Source organism: Triturus cristatus, chromosome 1_1 (assembly GCF_964204655.1).
Source record: "Triturus cristatus chromosome 1_1, aTriCri1.1, whole genome shotgun sequence".
NCBI lineage: Eukaryota > Metazoa > Chordata > Amphibia > Caudata > Salamandridae > Triturus > Triturus cristatus.
The window spans coordinates 1,150,977,988-1,150,993,077 of NC_140579.1; positions in this window are offsets into that span (position 1 = coordinate 1,150,977,988).

The following is a 15,090-nucleotide window of genomic DNA, read 5'->3' on the forward strand; positions in this document are numbered from 1 at the left end:
TGGTGATGATGCCGGTGTATTGGAACAATCCCGGCCCTTGTTCTGGGTATCGCTCCATGACCACCGCTGCCAGGATAGCGAAGTCCAGCCCCCATCTCTTAATTGTTTTATCAGGCCATGCTTGGAAGCGAACCTTCTTGTCCTCCTCCTTGCCACCCATTTTCCTGGTATCCACCCCTTCTGCCCCGTGCATCAGAAGCGTAAAAATGTTGATGAATTCCCTCCTCCATATTCCTTCCTTGGCTGCAAGTGGCACCTCCCACGCTAGTGAGCACCGGCCGGACAACAGGGGGGGCCAATGTGACTAGTAGCGCAGGAGCGGCGAGCACGGGAGGCGTCACAGCGGGGGGAGGGAGTGCTTGCTGCTGGGGACGCAGGAGGAGATGTCGTGGCGCTGCAGGAACCACGGGAGGAGCGCATTTGTGGCTGCGGGCGGGAGGGCTGGTTCTGCCCGTTGCTGGCCGCCTAGATCAGGCGAGTACCCCCTGCCGCTCTGACTCCTGTAGGAGTGTGGTGTGTACTTAATTGCCCCAGGCTCTGGCACTGGCACTGAGACCCCTTGCTGCAGGCTGCCATGTGGCAACTCTGCTCGGTGACTGCCCCCCCCACCTCCACCCCAAACATTCGTGACTGAAGGGGCATCTGGTGCCTGCGTGGGTGGTGCTGGTCTAGCTACCCCCATGCCACTGTTCGCTATGTTGACCACGCTGGAGTTGTTAACCGCCAGGAGGCCAGCTCTGACCTTCGTCATGAAGTTCGTTAACGTGTCCGTGAGCTTACCCAGGTCGTCACGTGTGGCAAAGTTCAGTGGCGGCGTTGCGTTGACCAGGGGGGCCACTGGACTGGCTGTGGGGGGCAGTTGTGCATCGGCCACTGGCAAGGCCACAGTCCGCACAATGCCCATGGTACGGCTCTTAGCTTGCAGCGAATCTGCTGGGAAGTCCTTAACTGTGGGCCTGCGAACCCTCTTAGATCTGGTGGGACCATTCTCCTCGGCGGGTTCCTGACCCATGCATGGGGCAGGCATGGCGATACCAGAGTCGTCCGGACTGAGCGCCATCAACAGCTCAGTGGCCCAAGCCACTCCTTTAGCACTGACCATCTCCATAACGGCTGACAACTGCGCATCTTGGGAGGTTCCTGGCTGGGATTCCTCCACCTGGGACATCAGCGAGAAAAGCGGAGGGGATCCCTGGCTATTCATCTGGACGGTTCTGCGACAGCCCACCTGGAAAAGAAATTGAACTGTGAGCCAAATACCTAGCCGCTGGTGCCGGATCTACATTCCTGTCCTGGCCTTCGACGCTCGGTCCCAAACCCTCGACCCCTTACTTACTTCCTGTTAGTTGCTACACTCTTTCTGACGATGCTCGTGTTGTCGTGTTGCCTGGGGAGGATCTTGCTGAACCCTGCATGCGGATGATGGAAAAAATTGTTAACCATTGGACACTCATGGTCTGCCGGCCGCTGGCACGGCTCCCATTCCCTGCCTGCCCTTCTTGTCTCCTATCCCCCCTGCGCTGGTAGTGTTCTTGCGTGCTCCCCCACCTTGCCCCTTGGGCTGTGCTCCCCCCCATGTGTTACCTCTGAAAACACCTCTGCAAGAGGGCTTGTGCTGCACCCTGCACCTCGGCAAGCGTCCGGGAGTGCGAGTTGTAGCTGAAAAATAAAACAGCGCGGCGTAAGATGAAGGGGGTGACTTTTTCCTCATCCTGACTACGGTCACCCCGGAAGGCCGGTTTGGTTACACTGGCCATGTGGCACGCGCACCCTGTCCTGTTGAGTGGACGCCTTCGCCCTGCGCCGCACTGGTTGGCGTCTAAATGCCCTTTGTGCTACCTTGCCCCTAGCGGCTCTTACTCTTTAGCTGTGCGCGTCCTAGCGAATCCTTAGGAGGGGTGGTGGGGGTCGTGGCATCAGTCCCTTCCGCATAAACAAACAAATTACGTTAATACATTCACACAGGCTGGAGCTGTCGCAAACAAGGCAATAACGGCAGCCATCGGCAGGTGCACTGTGGTACCCCTATAGCTAGTTACACAATGTATCCCGCATACTCCCGCATGCCAGTAAGAGGGTTGGGTGCTCAGGGGAATCGAGCTGGGGCTCCCAGGTCTAGGACCTGCACCGTTCTCCCTGGGGTAATCGGGACTGACCTTACACCTACGCCCCCCAGGTGCCCAGCCTGGGCTGTTGTCCCCTGAATTACATGCATGCAGCGACCACGGCTCAGGAGGGGTGGCACCTCCACAGGAAGCTGTGTGAGGAGGGTGATGCAGGCACGCAGAGTCAGGGCACCGGGGGCGTGGTGCAAGGCCACTGGGAAGGAGACCGCAAGGTGCCGGGACGAAACCCAGGGCCTCAACACCTGGAGCATGCGCACTACCACTAAGCTTGCTCCCTCTTATGCCATACCGTAATTATTATTATTTTTTTTTTTATTTACAGTATATGGCACAAAGTCTGCCCGAGGAAAATATCACCCAACCTAACTGGGGGAACCACAGTTGCCTACACTTTGATTTAAAAAGAGGTCATACAGAACAGGAACATTGGGAATTGAACTCTTAACCTTGAGAGTAAGAGTCTAAGACCCTAACCGTTGGGCCATAGTGACTCTGACTGAGCAAGCAGAGACGTTGAAAGACCAGGGCAGAAGCATCTAATTTCAGGGTGGAGTCTAAGACCTTAAACCATTGGCCCGGGTGACTCTGGAGGGGGAGGGGAGCACCGCGTGGGCCCCGTCCCGTAACGCGCGCTCAGCACGGGGAGTCACTTCACTTGCGAGCATGGGTGAGCGCGAGGCCGTGTGTTGAGACCAGGCCTCCCGCCCGACTCGGCAGTCCCCACCAGGACACACTCCCCCCTGGTGCTGCTTCGACCGGGGGCGGGGCGCATGCCCCCGCAGCACAGCCACAGGGAGCACTACAGAAATCCTGCGGCGCGAGGTGGAGCCGGAGGTTCTGGGGTGCACCACGCGAGCCCCGCCTCCCATCTGCCAAACAAACCAGGATACATCTGGCCAGCACAGCGTAGCAGGACGTGGGCGCGACCCCGAAGCTCGTGCCCCGGACACCCGCCCCGAGGTCAGCCGTCCAGCGCCGGACCACGACCCATCGTGGGTTCCGGTGCCCCCGCCGGCCATTGAAGATTGTGGAGCCCCGGGGAAGGCGGGAGACTGGGAGCACGAGGGCCTAGCCATGGCTCGCAAGCAGCGGCTCGCAAGCAGCGGCTCGCAAGCAGCGACTCACCGCGCTCCCGGAAGCAGCCCGCCACCATCCTGATGCCGTCCCACACCGGCTGTGGCTGGCCGGAGAGCGCGTCCAACCTACGCCAAGTAAGTGCCATTGCTTCCTAGCATTGTGCCCAGGGCAGCGGCGATTGACCCCGGACATTGGGGGTAAGGGTCTCCGCCCATCACTTAGGCCGCAGTTATCTGGGGGTATGCATGCGGTAGCTGTGCGGTCGGGAGGGCCCAAGAGGGGGGGCACACTGGCTGCTGGCCATGCCCGTCACGGCCTAGTGCTCGCCCACAACCCACAGGCCCAGCTACATCCCCCGTGGCATGTTAGAAGGGCAGGCGGGTGCACTGTGTGGTGGAGTACGGAGGCCCAACGTATGCCATGCGGCGCATGAGGACGGGGCAACACTGCGATCCGAAGCAAGCATCCCCGCAGCAAGCGGGCCCACAGGGTGGGCGACCGACTGCGTGCCCAGCGGCCCACCCCCGGAGCTGCACCCTGCTCCCCCCGTTCCTGGCGGCCTCCAGCTTAGGCTGGACCGCCCGCCCTGAATCACCCACATGGGGAGATCCGGCTTGGGGGGGGGAATGGCCTGCACTCACCATGCAAAGTCGAGTCAGCTCCTATCTGCGAGCGGGGGAGCATGTGGGAGACGTGGTGTCCGCGGCGCGTCCAGTGCACAAAGAGGCAGAAAAGGGGGTGGGGGGACCTATGTACCCCTCACCCTGCCCCACGCACCGGAAGTGACGCAGGACACCCGCGACCTGATGGGGACTCCTCCCCCAGCCAAACCCGCCCCCCGGGGAAAGGGGGAGAGAGGTGGGGGGGCGGGAAGCCCGATGCCACTACAGGGCCACCCTCTTGAGTGGCCCCCTGCGGTGGCCTTGGGCAGCCACATTTTTTATGCTTCTTGACACTAAGACACATTGGGGCATATTTACAAGGGATTGCGCCACTGGAAAGTCACTGTTTTTAACTTTCCAGTGGCACAATGCCCTGCACCATATTTACAAAGTGGTGTTAAGCCACTTTTCGAGGTTTAACGCATCTTTGTAAATATGGTACCCTTTCACGCAGGTATCTGTGTGAAAGGGTCGAGCAATGGGTGTTGCTGTGGGAGTTCCACCACAACATCCATTGCTTTTTTACGCTGCCCCAGATTCACAAGGAGGTGTAAATCTGAGGCAGCGTCAAAACGAACTCTCCTCGTTTCTCCTCATTTTTGCTTTTACTATGTGTGCTGCTTTCTGTAGCACACATAGAAAGGGAAAAATGCCATTGTTGATTGTTTATGTGCAGGAAGGGGCACCTTCCTGCACATAAAGGGGCACCTTCCCGCACATAAACAATCATTCCTTGCATCGCAGGGAACCCTTGCACTATGGTGCAAGGGTGTCTGCGTTTGCACTAGATAGCTATTTTTAGCGCAAGTGCTAGGGAAAACACAGGGGTGCACCATATTGTTGTAAATAAGGCGCATCAGTGAGTTTTGGAAATGGTGAAGGGTGCCGCCGCACAATTTTCTGTAGCTCAGCGTTCCGTCATTTCCTTGTAAATATGCCCCAAATAGCCCGAAGTGATGGGTTTGCATTTCATGTAATTTGATAGAATTTTTTATAATTTTCCTGATTTTTTTTTTTAATTATAGGGAACCAAATTACGCACATTTTGCATACCCCTACTGAACATACACACATACTTCCCATTTTAATGTGTGCAAAGTGTGGGTCTAGCTGACGCTAAGAGAGCGGAGTGCAGCACAGCAGTACACACACTGTGCACATGTGTTTGCGGTGCACTGCTGTGACTGGCAGGCCAGAGAGGGATTGTAGCTGAGCAGTATACACTGACTAGCGGAGATCTGCTGGTTGTCATGCAGGTGAGATTATGGAAGGGCAACAGAGCAGGCTGCACAGCAATGCACTGCTGTGTCTGACAGGCAGTATAAACAAGCAAGGCTTGGGTCCTTAACTGCCTGGACTGGACCACTAAACTGAGAGGAAACAAACAAGATGTCAAGGAAGATTGTTATACCGAAGTCTAAAGGAACCTTAGACCAACAATTCTAAAGTTTACTAGCTTTATTCAGCTTAGTTTGCCTTTTACGCAAAGACATTCAAAATTGATTGTACATGTCTTAGAAAGGGCAACACATTATTAGGTTGCACAATGTTATCCAAAAATCATTTTAACACATAATCATCATAAATACATACAACCCAATACCTTTGTGGAAAAATAAAAGAAGACACTTAAGTACATTGATGATACAGCAAAAAAATATACAAGTCTAAAGCACTTGACCAGTCCTAAATTCGAAATTTGGCACAAGGCGGACACTGTCTCGTTGCTAGGCTGATGTCTACTGTCCTGCCTGTGATTGGAGAATGGGGTTACGCAAACTACCAAGATTTTGTCTAAAAGGGGAAACACAGTTTAACTAATTCCCTTGTGGCACACCCCATCAAAGATAACCCATGCTCAGGAGTCAACACATTTCAAACCCCTGGTTATTTTGGGGTTCTCCTCAGGACTCGTACTCGGTCGTGGACTCCAAAATTACAAAAAACAGTACTGTGAAACCTGCCCTACCCTGTTTAAAATTACAAAAATAATCCAGGACCTACTGATATGTGTCTTTACCTGAATTGCAGCGTTAAGTGGATCTGGGAAAACTGGTTGTAGAAGACGATAGTCCTACTCTTCAAGTCATAAGGCTACAGGAATTAAAGAAATCAGAACAAGTTGTCAAACTGTAAGGGGTGTCGGAATCTCCGCAATGTACCAACATGTTTGGAAGAGGAATAAATGTTCCTACCTTTTGGGCACTGGATCACATCAAGTCTCTATTTATTATGTAGTATGGTTCAAGTTCCCTCAATTGCACGGAATCCAAAACTAACAGATGAGACGGCCTGAATGTTAGAGCTCTAATCTGTGTTTTTTATGGTACAAACACTCGTACGCGAGGTGCTGGGTTAGCCTCAAGCGTCTGAACGCAGACCTGGATGTTACCTTTCAACTGGCTGAGAGCCGCTGAATGCTGTGGATGCGACCTGGCCGGACTCAGTATGAGGTGATCACTTTTCAGTTCCTGCGAACAACAATGTACACCAACTGTTGCACCAACTCGGTCAAGTACCGAAAGTCTGTGTGTAAATAATAGAAGATGCTTTGGGCGGTAGAAGGAATTGGGCACTGACAAATCATTTTCACTTAACATTTAGGGCCCGATTCTGATGCAGTTAGGAAATCTTCCCGATCTAATCAGTTTGGAAATGGTTTCCAACCAACTCGGATCGGGAGAGTCCAACCGACTCAGTATGATGCATGCGGATGCTTTCAGATACAATTTGGTTGGACTCCCATTGACTTCTATGGGAGCCTCTGTTCCTAACCGCATCATAATCTGGCCCTCGGTCGGGAAGACAAGTTCCCGATCCGATTCGGAAAGAGATAATGCCGTAAGGAGGCCTTCCTAACCGCATCGTAATCGGGCCCTAGGTGGGAATACTTTCCTAACCGCATCAGAATATGGCCCTTAGTAGATGAGGAGGGCCTAGAGTAGATGAGGGCACTGAGCTGAAGAAGTAACAGGCACTGGAGAAGGGTATATAAGGGGCACCACGTGAGTAATGGCCTGGAGGGGGTAGAGGGAAGAGACTATGAGAGGGACAGCATAGAGTGGTCAAAGGGCACATATTTGAAGAGTAACAGAGAATGTGTCAGAGACTTATGTGTGACATTTCTGTGTTTTCAACTTTCTTATATGTGACATTTCAGTGCAGTATGTGTGACACTTTGAGTGACATTTGATCATGAGCAGTTCAAGACTGTTGAGATTCATTTTCGGAAACAGCCCGTTTTCTGAAATTCACTAGTGTAAAAGGCAACTTAAAAGTGCAATTTAAAGGTATAAAATTGATAGTGCTCAGATGAAGCACATATGTTTTCGCTGAAGCTGACTTACAGTATTCTCAGCCTGTGACATTACTCCCTGGCAGAGGCGGCTGCCAGGAGGGAAGAGTGGTAGGCAGAGCAGGGGACAATAATAAATACATTGAAAATAAAATGTACCTGCCACCTGCTGCCTCGGTCCTCTGCTCCGGATCACAGGCTCCCAGATTCCCCAGCGTCAATCCAGATGCTGCTCTCATGCTGGCAGTTCTATTACCCAGTATGAGAACAGCACCGGTATTGGGCAGGGCGGGCTGGTTTTACGCTTCCAGAGGGAGTGGAAGCCTGTGCCTGCTGTTCTCCATGCAATAGCCTGGAGACACCTAAGTGCTGATGACTGTTTGGCTGTCCTAAGGCAGTCATGCGCACTTGTAGTTCCCGCTACTGCAAGTGCCCTCCATGCTTGCCTGTCAGAGGATGGCCCGCCACCAAGACTCGGATTGGTTCCGGTCATGAAAAATTAAATGATAATAAAACAGATTAATATGATTTTATTAGAGATGTTTGTAACTGCTTGCTGAGGCAGTGGGGCGATGCACCTCCGCCATAAAGGAGGAGCTGCCGCTGCACCTGGGTGGTCGCTGTCTTGCAATCTCAGAGGCACAGAGTGCACCAATCTAGACCATGTCACCACAGATTGGCACAGTATGCACTCCCCCCACCCACAAGCATGTGACAGACATTGCATCACTCACCTTCACCTAACAGGTAGGTAGACATCTTAACAGGGAGGGGTGTTTGTGGGTGGGAAGACTGCACCACAACTCACTCTAGGCCCCTTGTCCCACAGCTCAGCAGGATGGAGCACCCCCCTCACCCTACCCACAAGCATGTGTCAGACATTGCATTGCTCACCTTCACCTAACAGGTGGGTAGCCATCTTAACAGGGAGGTGGTGTTTGTGGGTGGGAAGCCAGCACTACTACTACCACCAGGCCCCCTTGTCCCACAGCTCAGCAGGATGGAGCACTTCCCCACACCCAGAAACATGTGTCAGTAATTCCCCTCAACTGTGTCACAGAACAGGTAGGTAGACAGTGCATCTACCCTGCCATTCCTCTCAAAACGTTTGGAGCCATATGACCACACTAGCTCTCACATCCCACCCAACTTGGCATAGATCCAATAGTCACTTCCAGTGTGCAGACAGCTAAGCGTATGCAACTGTCCCAAAAATTAAAGTTTGGCTCACCAAATCACATGTTGAATGAATTCAGGGCACAATCATGCACAGCAGTGAATGCTATCTGTAAGTGCTATGGGGGCAGAGCATCAAGGCCCATATGAACACAAAATATGCATGGTCAGTTGTAAAAAGAAAGCAAAGCACATGATATGGCAGAGGGATGCATGAGATAACAATGGCTAATACATGCTCAGATGTATCATCTTCCATGCAGAGTAAACAACAAAGACGCTTCACATAAAGTTGTTGTGCTGCTAGTCGTCAGATGATGACATGTCCTTGTAATCACACAATCTGTATGTGGAACACGTTCTCTATTGACATGTCATTCCATGGACAAGTGATGTGTGTACCTCCACTGCATGTCATGATGCTCAGTACTGTGCAGCCATACAATGTGATATCAATGCAAACTGCGTGGTGTATAACATGTAACAACCAAACATCTAACACCATGCTTGTGGCGCGCAATTCAATGACCATTTCATCTCTGTCCAACAGGTGAACAACAATTGACTGCTGCAGATGACATCACCAACCTGCAGAGCCAGTCTCATCTCCCAGAACATGGACTCTCGGATGAAGACTCCCTAAATTCCTTGGATAAGGACCCAAAACCTGGCCCATCAGGACTGCCAGGTCCCAGGCCCCCACTGTCCCCACCACCACCACCTCAGCAACAACTACGCTGACCCCTGCTGCAACGACCTGTGTGGCCTCAACAACCACCACCACCACCAGTGCTGCCTACAACACTCTCCCTGCCTCAGAGGGTACCCACACCACCACACAATCAGGAGGGCATGAAGAGTCTGCGGGTGCTTCGAGTGGTGACGCCACAGGTCCGGGACAGCAGGGCAGGTGGGAGGGCAACTGGGTGACAAATTCAGCAGGACACTGGGGCCAAAGCCCTGGTCAACATCCCCAGAGTCCTTGGGGCATATGAACAAACCCAGGGACAAATAGGCCAGGTTCTGGCCCATGGAAACACATATGGGCCAAATCGTGGACCTCTTGGTCCAGCTTGTGGGTGTTCTGAGGGGCAGGCCTGCGGCCCAAATGACAGCTCAACCTCACTCCAGTGGCCTGCAGGATGACAGTTCCACCACATCACCTGCGGCCACAGAGAAGGGTGAGCTGGAACAGGATGAGTCCTCAGACACCGCTGAGCCCACAGCAGAGACCCCCCTGCCAAACGCTCAAGAGGCCATCTGAGGAAAACCACGCCAGTCAAAGAGCCAGTCATGATGGCACCTCTCTTCACCTTGACATTGAATATGTTGATTATTCTTACTTACACTGGCATATTGATGGCAGGAGTCTGGTTGGACTGTGTCACCACATCAATGTGGTGACTGCTCTATTGTCTCGTCTACCATCACTAAAAACACATTGATTCACTTTGCATCTTTTTGTACATAATCACTTCTCTGTCCCAAATAATCATTGTAAATAAACACTCTTTACACACCTATGTTTTCGTGTCAGCTCCATGTTTATCACAGGATGTACAATGTTGACTCTGATTCCAATATACCAGAAGCCCTGATTGTTTTGAGGCATTGAGAGGCTGAAGGGACCTAGAAAGACATAAGAGAACAACATTCACTTGTGAGGTGATGGCATCACAGCCACTACCCAACACTTGTTATCAAGGTACACAAACCTGCACACATTACAATGAGCAACAATATCAACATACAAATCATGTAGTTGTGCATAACTACCCTGTGGCACAAACATTAGCCCTCAGCACAGAGCCAACAACAGGCAGCAGTCAAAAAGCTCCCCTAGGCCTTTTCACCAACATCAAAAACAGCAGACAATGGCACCGTTGTACAAAGTCACTCACCTTCAAGGGAAGTAGCGGTTGATGAGCTGTTGACGCAGGTCGACACCTTCCTCCTCTCCACTATCCACGTCACTGGACATGTATGGGTTTGCAGATGGGGGCATCTGCTGCTCATCATCGTCCAGGATCAGGGGGATCTCTTTGTGCAAGGCCAGGTTGTGGAGCATGCAGCATGCAACTATGATCTGACACACCTTTTGGGGAGAGTACATCAGTGCACCTCCGGTCCTGTCCAGGCACTGAAATCAAGACTTAAGAAGACCAAAGTACGCTCCACCACACGACGTGTTCTCCCATGTGCATCATTGTAGCGGACTTCACTCGGGGTCCTGGGATTCCTCAGTGGGCTCAGCAACCAAGGCTGGTTGGGATATACAGGGTCACCTATAACTGTGGCAGAGGACAGCATGTCACACATACAGCACGCTACTTGACTCTGCTTACTCACCCACAATCCACGCACACTTTGGATGCAGATTTTCTATCAGCTATGGTACAATGCTGTTACGCAGGATGTAGGAGTCATGGGCTGATCCCGGATATTTGGTACAGACATGGGAGATTATCATATCTGCCTGGCATACCACTTGCACATTAATGGAATGGAAATGCTTCCTGTTCCTGTAGATGTGCTCACGTGCCTGTGGTGGAACCAGACCAACATGTGTGCAGTCAATGGCACCAACAATATTAGGGATGTGGGTAAGGTCATAAAATCCACCCTTCACAGCTGCCAATTCATGCCTCCTGGGGGAATAGATGTAGCTGTCCTTTTAGGTCATCATAGCGGATAGCACATCAAGTAGCACCATGATGAACATTGTTTGAGACATCCCACTGGCGCTGGACACCGTGTACTGGAATGAACCAGTTGCAAAAAAAATGCAGGGCCGCCATCACCTTACACGGTGTCAAAGCAGTTGGATAGGTTCTGCACAGCCTCAGATGGGGCTCCAACTGAGCACATAGGTCCTGAAGGGTAGGTCGATCCACACGGAATTTTCATATGATGTCCTCATCCTCCATGTCCGCAAGCAATGTGAATGGATGATGCACATTTGGTCGTCTCCTAGGTAGGATGAAAGGGAACACATGTCAATTCAATCCCCCTATGAGATGTGTCCAACATCTTATGTTTTGACTGTTACAGCGCCAACAATGAATGGCCTGAAACTACAGCTTACATCACAAGTAACATGTAGGGACACCTTGATCTAAAGTAGTTGTACACTTGTCCAGTATTTACACAGTGAGTACCCCAAAACAGAAGTTCATTCCAACATCTTGTGTCACCAGCCCTGACAGTAGTTGACACAGCAAATGTGTGGAACAATAACACTGCTGGCTTCTACGTAGCTGCTGTACCTGCCACACCTTCTTGCATTATTCGGACAGGGCACACATTAACAACACAATGAGCACAGTGTGTGCATAAAGATCAAGTATAAACATGAGTTCAGCAATCTACTCAGTGAAATAGGCACATTCTGTAGTCAGACCTTCATTACTGTGTGTGCTTAGCCATCTCACACATTGACGTGTAAATACTTGAGAGTCCATCACACCACAGATCTGTGTACATACATGCACAACAATATCATAAGCCACATGTGAGGGAGTACATGACAATGCATGGAATCCTGTGCACTGTCATGGCATGTGTAGTTATCAGTGGGTAAATGTCCACACTAGCATTGAGTTACACTATCTGGTGGCATGATTCATAGTAAGGGTCTACTGTTCAATGCTGAGAACCAGCATTACCATTGCCACAGCATGATGTGTCCATAGGTGCCGTTAGGCGTACACGGCCACTGCAATCACGGCCATAGGCACCCATGTCAAGCTGCCAAATTGTGGTAGCGCCCACCTGAGCCCCACGGTGTGACACCGCCTATGCCCCTGCCCATTCAACCAATGGGAACCGCAATTGTGGTAGTGATATACTCATTTGAAAATGGCGGTAGGAGTGCTCTGCTACCGCTGGGCCGGTCATTGGCACCAATGTAAAGTTGCCAAATCACGGTAGCGACCGCCTGGGCCCTGCGGTGTGACACCGCCAAAGCCCATGCCCATTCAACCAATGGGAACCACAATCGCGGTAGACAAATGCACTTTTGAAAATCGCGATAGGCGTGCTCCGCTACCGCGGGGCCGGTCACTGGATGCAATTGAAAGATGCATGATCGTGGTAGCGACCGCCTGGTCCCTGCGGTGTGTCACCGCCAATGCCCATACCCTTACAGCCAATGGTAACGCCAATCACGGTAGACAAATGCACTTTTAAAAATCACTGTAGGCGTGCTCTGCTACCGCGGGGCCGGTCATTGGTCACATTTGAAAAACGCTGACCTGGAACACCAATTGCAGCAGCTGAGTACCACTGAAACAACCCCAGGGGGCTATATATGTGTGGGAGAGAGCCACACATTTCCACTGCTTCCAGACACTGCTGACTGACACTCTTTACCACCAACTGCTGCTGTTCCTGTTTCCTGGACCCAGTGATGGCGAGAACTGAGAACATCTGGGCCCGTCCCTTCACCACAGAGGAGCTGGAGGTCTGGTGGATGAGGTGCTCTCACAGTATGGGAGGCTATATGGTGCTCCTGATGTCATGGTAAGTGTTTCAGAGTGGAAGTAGGAGAGTGCAGGGAGTGCACACATGAAGTTGATCTGCTGCAGTATGTGCCTGAGAGTGGGTTTGTGTGATACACTGCCTAGCTAGCATGCTGACTTCAGGTAAATGGGGTCTGTAGCCTAATTTGCCCAGATCCCGGGCTGCATTTCAGGATGGGAGGGACATGCAGTGTTTTTGCAGCCATACAGTGACACTGCTGGTTTGGAAAGTGGAAGTCAGAACAGACATTGCCTGTGCTAATGGATGTCTGAGTCTATGAGGTTTTCACATGCTCATTTGTGACATTACAAAGTCTTTTCGTCCAGAGGGTAAAGATGGAAGTGTGCTTTACTTTATATTGCCATCATGGATCTGTGAGCATTATGCACAAGAGTGAAATGCCTGAGGGTGACACTCTTGGTGGAAATTCCCATATGACACATCCCCCTTCCATTCATTTCATTATGCGTACTGAATCTCATGTGTAGGCACTGTTTGCCCTCTCATATTGTACATGCATGTGACTGTTCTGATGTCCCACGTTTAACCTCAGTGTGATCCCCCCTGGCCTGCACATGTATTGCCCAATTTGACAGGGACCCATCACTGAATGGACACAGTGAGACATATGTGTTGTCTGCCACCCTATTCCTCAATGAGCTATCTGTGGTACTTTAAATTTTGGGACCACGTAGGAGGCATGGCCCTACCCTGCCTATTTCGGTATCAGCAAACCGCGAATGGCCAATGCGGTATGTACAAGTGTTTTGCATAACGTTTCATCGACAAATGCACTTTGTATACGATATTACATATTGACTTCGTGGGTTCCATTTTAGAGCGGTAGCCATCTTATGGTTGCCCTCACATAGGCTGCACATTAAGGACAAGCACAGGCCTTCAGAACACATGTGCCTTCTATTGACTTCTCTGTGACCTATGCGATTTGGCTCCACCGCCCCAGGTCAGTCCGGTCCCACGAGCTCCCCGTCCTACGGCCACCTGTGATTAGCATCAGGGTTTGACACACCATAAAGCCTTTTCATCCCACACAAGCCTCCTGCTAATCTCTTTCACATCTGACTCTTCCTGCTTTATGGCTTGTTTTACAAACAGGAGGTGCCCGTGTTTATTGGGGTCTGCTGGTATCTGATGAGGGATCTGAGCCTTGCTGGGTAAATAATTGTGGGCTGGCTGAACTGAAATGTAGGATGGTCATCATGACTCTGCCTTTTCGTTTGTAATGAATACATATAAATGACCATATCGTAAAACGAGGAATGTGTGCCTGAAGCATGATATTTTGTATATAAGGAGAAGACTGGTTTTGTAATGTTGAGCAGTCTCCTGAGAACATACCCGTGTGTACTTCTAGGATTGCTGTTACTGGCTGCAGTCAATAAAAAAACGATCTTTGACGCCACCACAAGACTCTGTGGTCCAAGACAGGAAGAACTCGAAGTCATAGGGTGCTACCCCTGGCACCGCTGGGGTCCTAAATTACTCAGTACTTCAGTTGGCGCCCAACTCGGGGCGATTTCAGCGGTACTGGTCCAAGCCAGAGGTTCGTGAGGAGCTTTGTGTGGAAATTCTGGAGGAAGGCCGCCACTTCATCGACCCCTGCATGTCGACGTGGTCCGAAAGTCTTTGCTGCGAGGTTCCCCGCTTGCTGACGGCTACGAAGGACTGCTGCCCTGACTATCGCCCTGTTTTGGACCCTTGATAATTTGGTAGAGCGAAACGATTAACCGAGCCTTCTGGTGACGTCATCGATACCTCAGTTAAGTATAAGTGGAGCGTCTCCTAATTCTTAGTTTGGTTCTTAGTTTTGGTATCCCTTCGGGATCGCTTTGATTTGGAGCATGCAAGCGCCAAAGCCGAAGGACTCGTGTATTCACGAGACTATCGCGTTTTGATAATCCTTTGAAGTTTGAAACTAGACTAGTGAGCAAAGATGCCTGGTTCTAGTATATTTGGTAATTGGTTTTGTTTGGGTTGTAAAAGGGATTCCCAGTTGGAGTATTCGTGTCCGGTTCCTCCAATTGGAACTCCAACTTATGAGCTTTATGTAAAACATGGCGTGGGCCCCATTGCATATAATGAAGTATGGATCCGATACACCAGGAAGGACGGTGTTTTAAAATGGCCCCAAAATGGTAGTTTCGATACAGATATCTTAGACAATTTGGAAGTTAAATTATTTAAAAAGAAAGCCCGGCCGGCGATGTTTGAT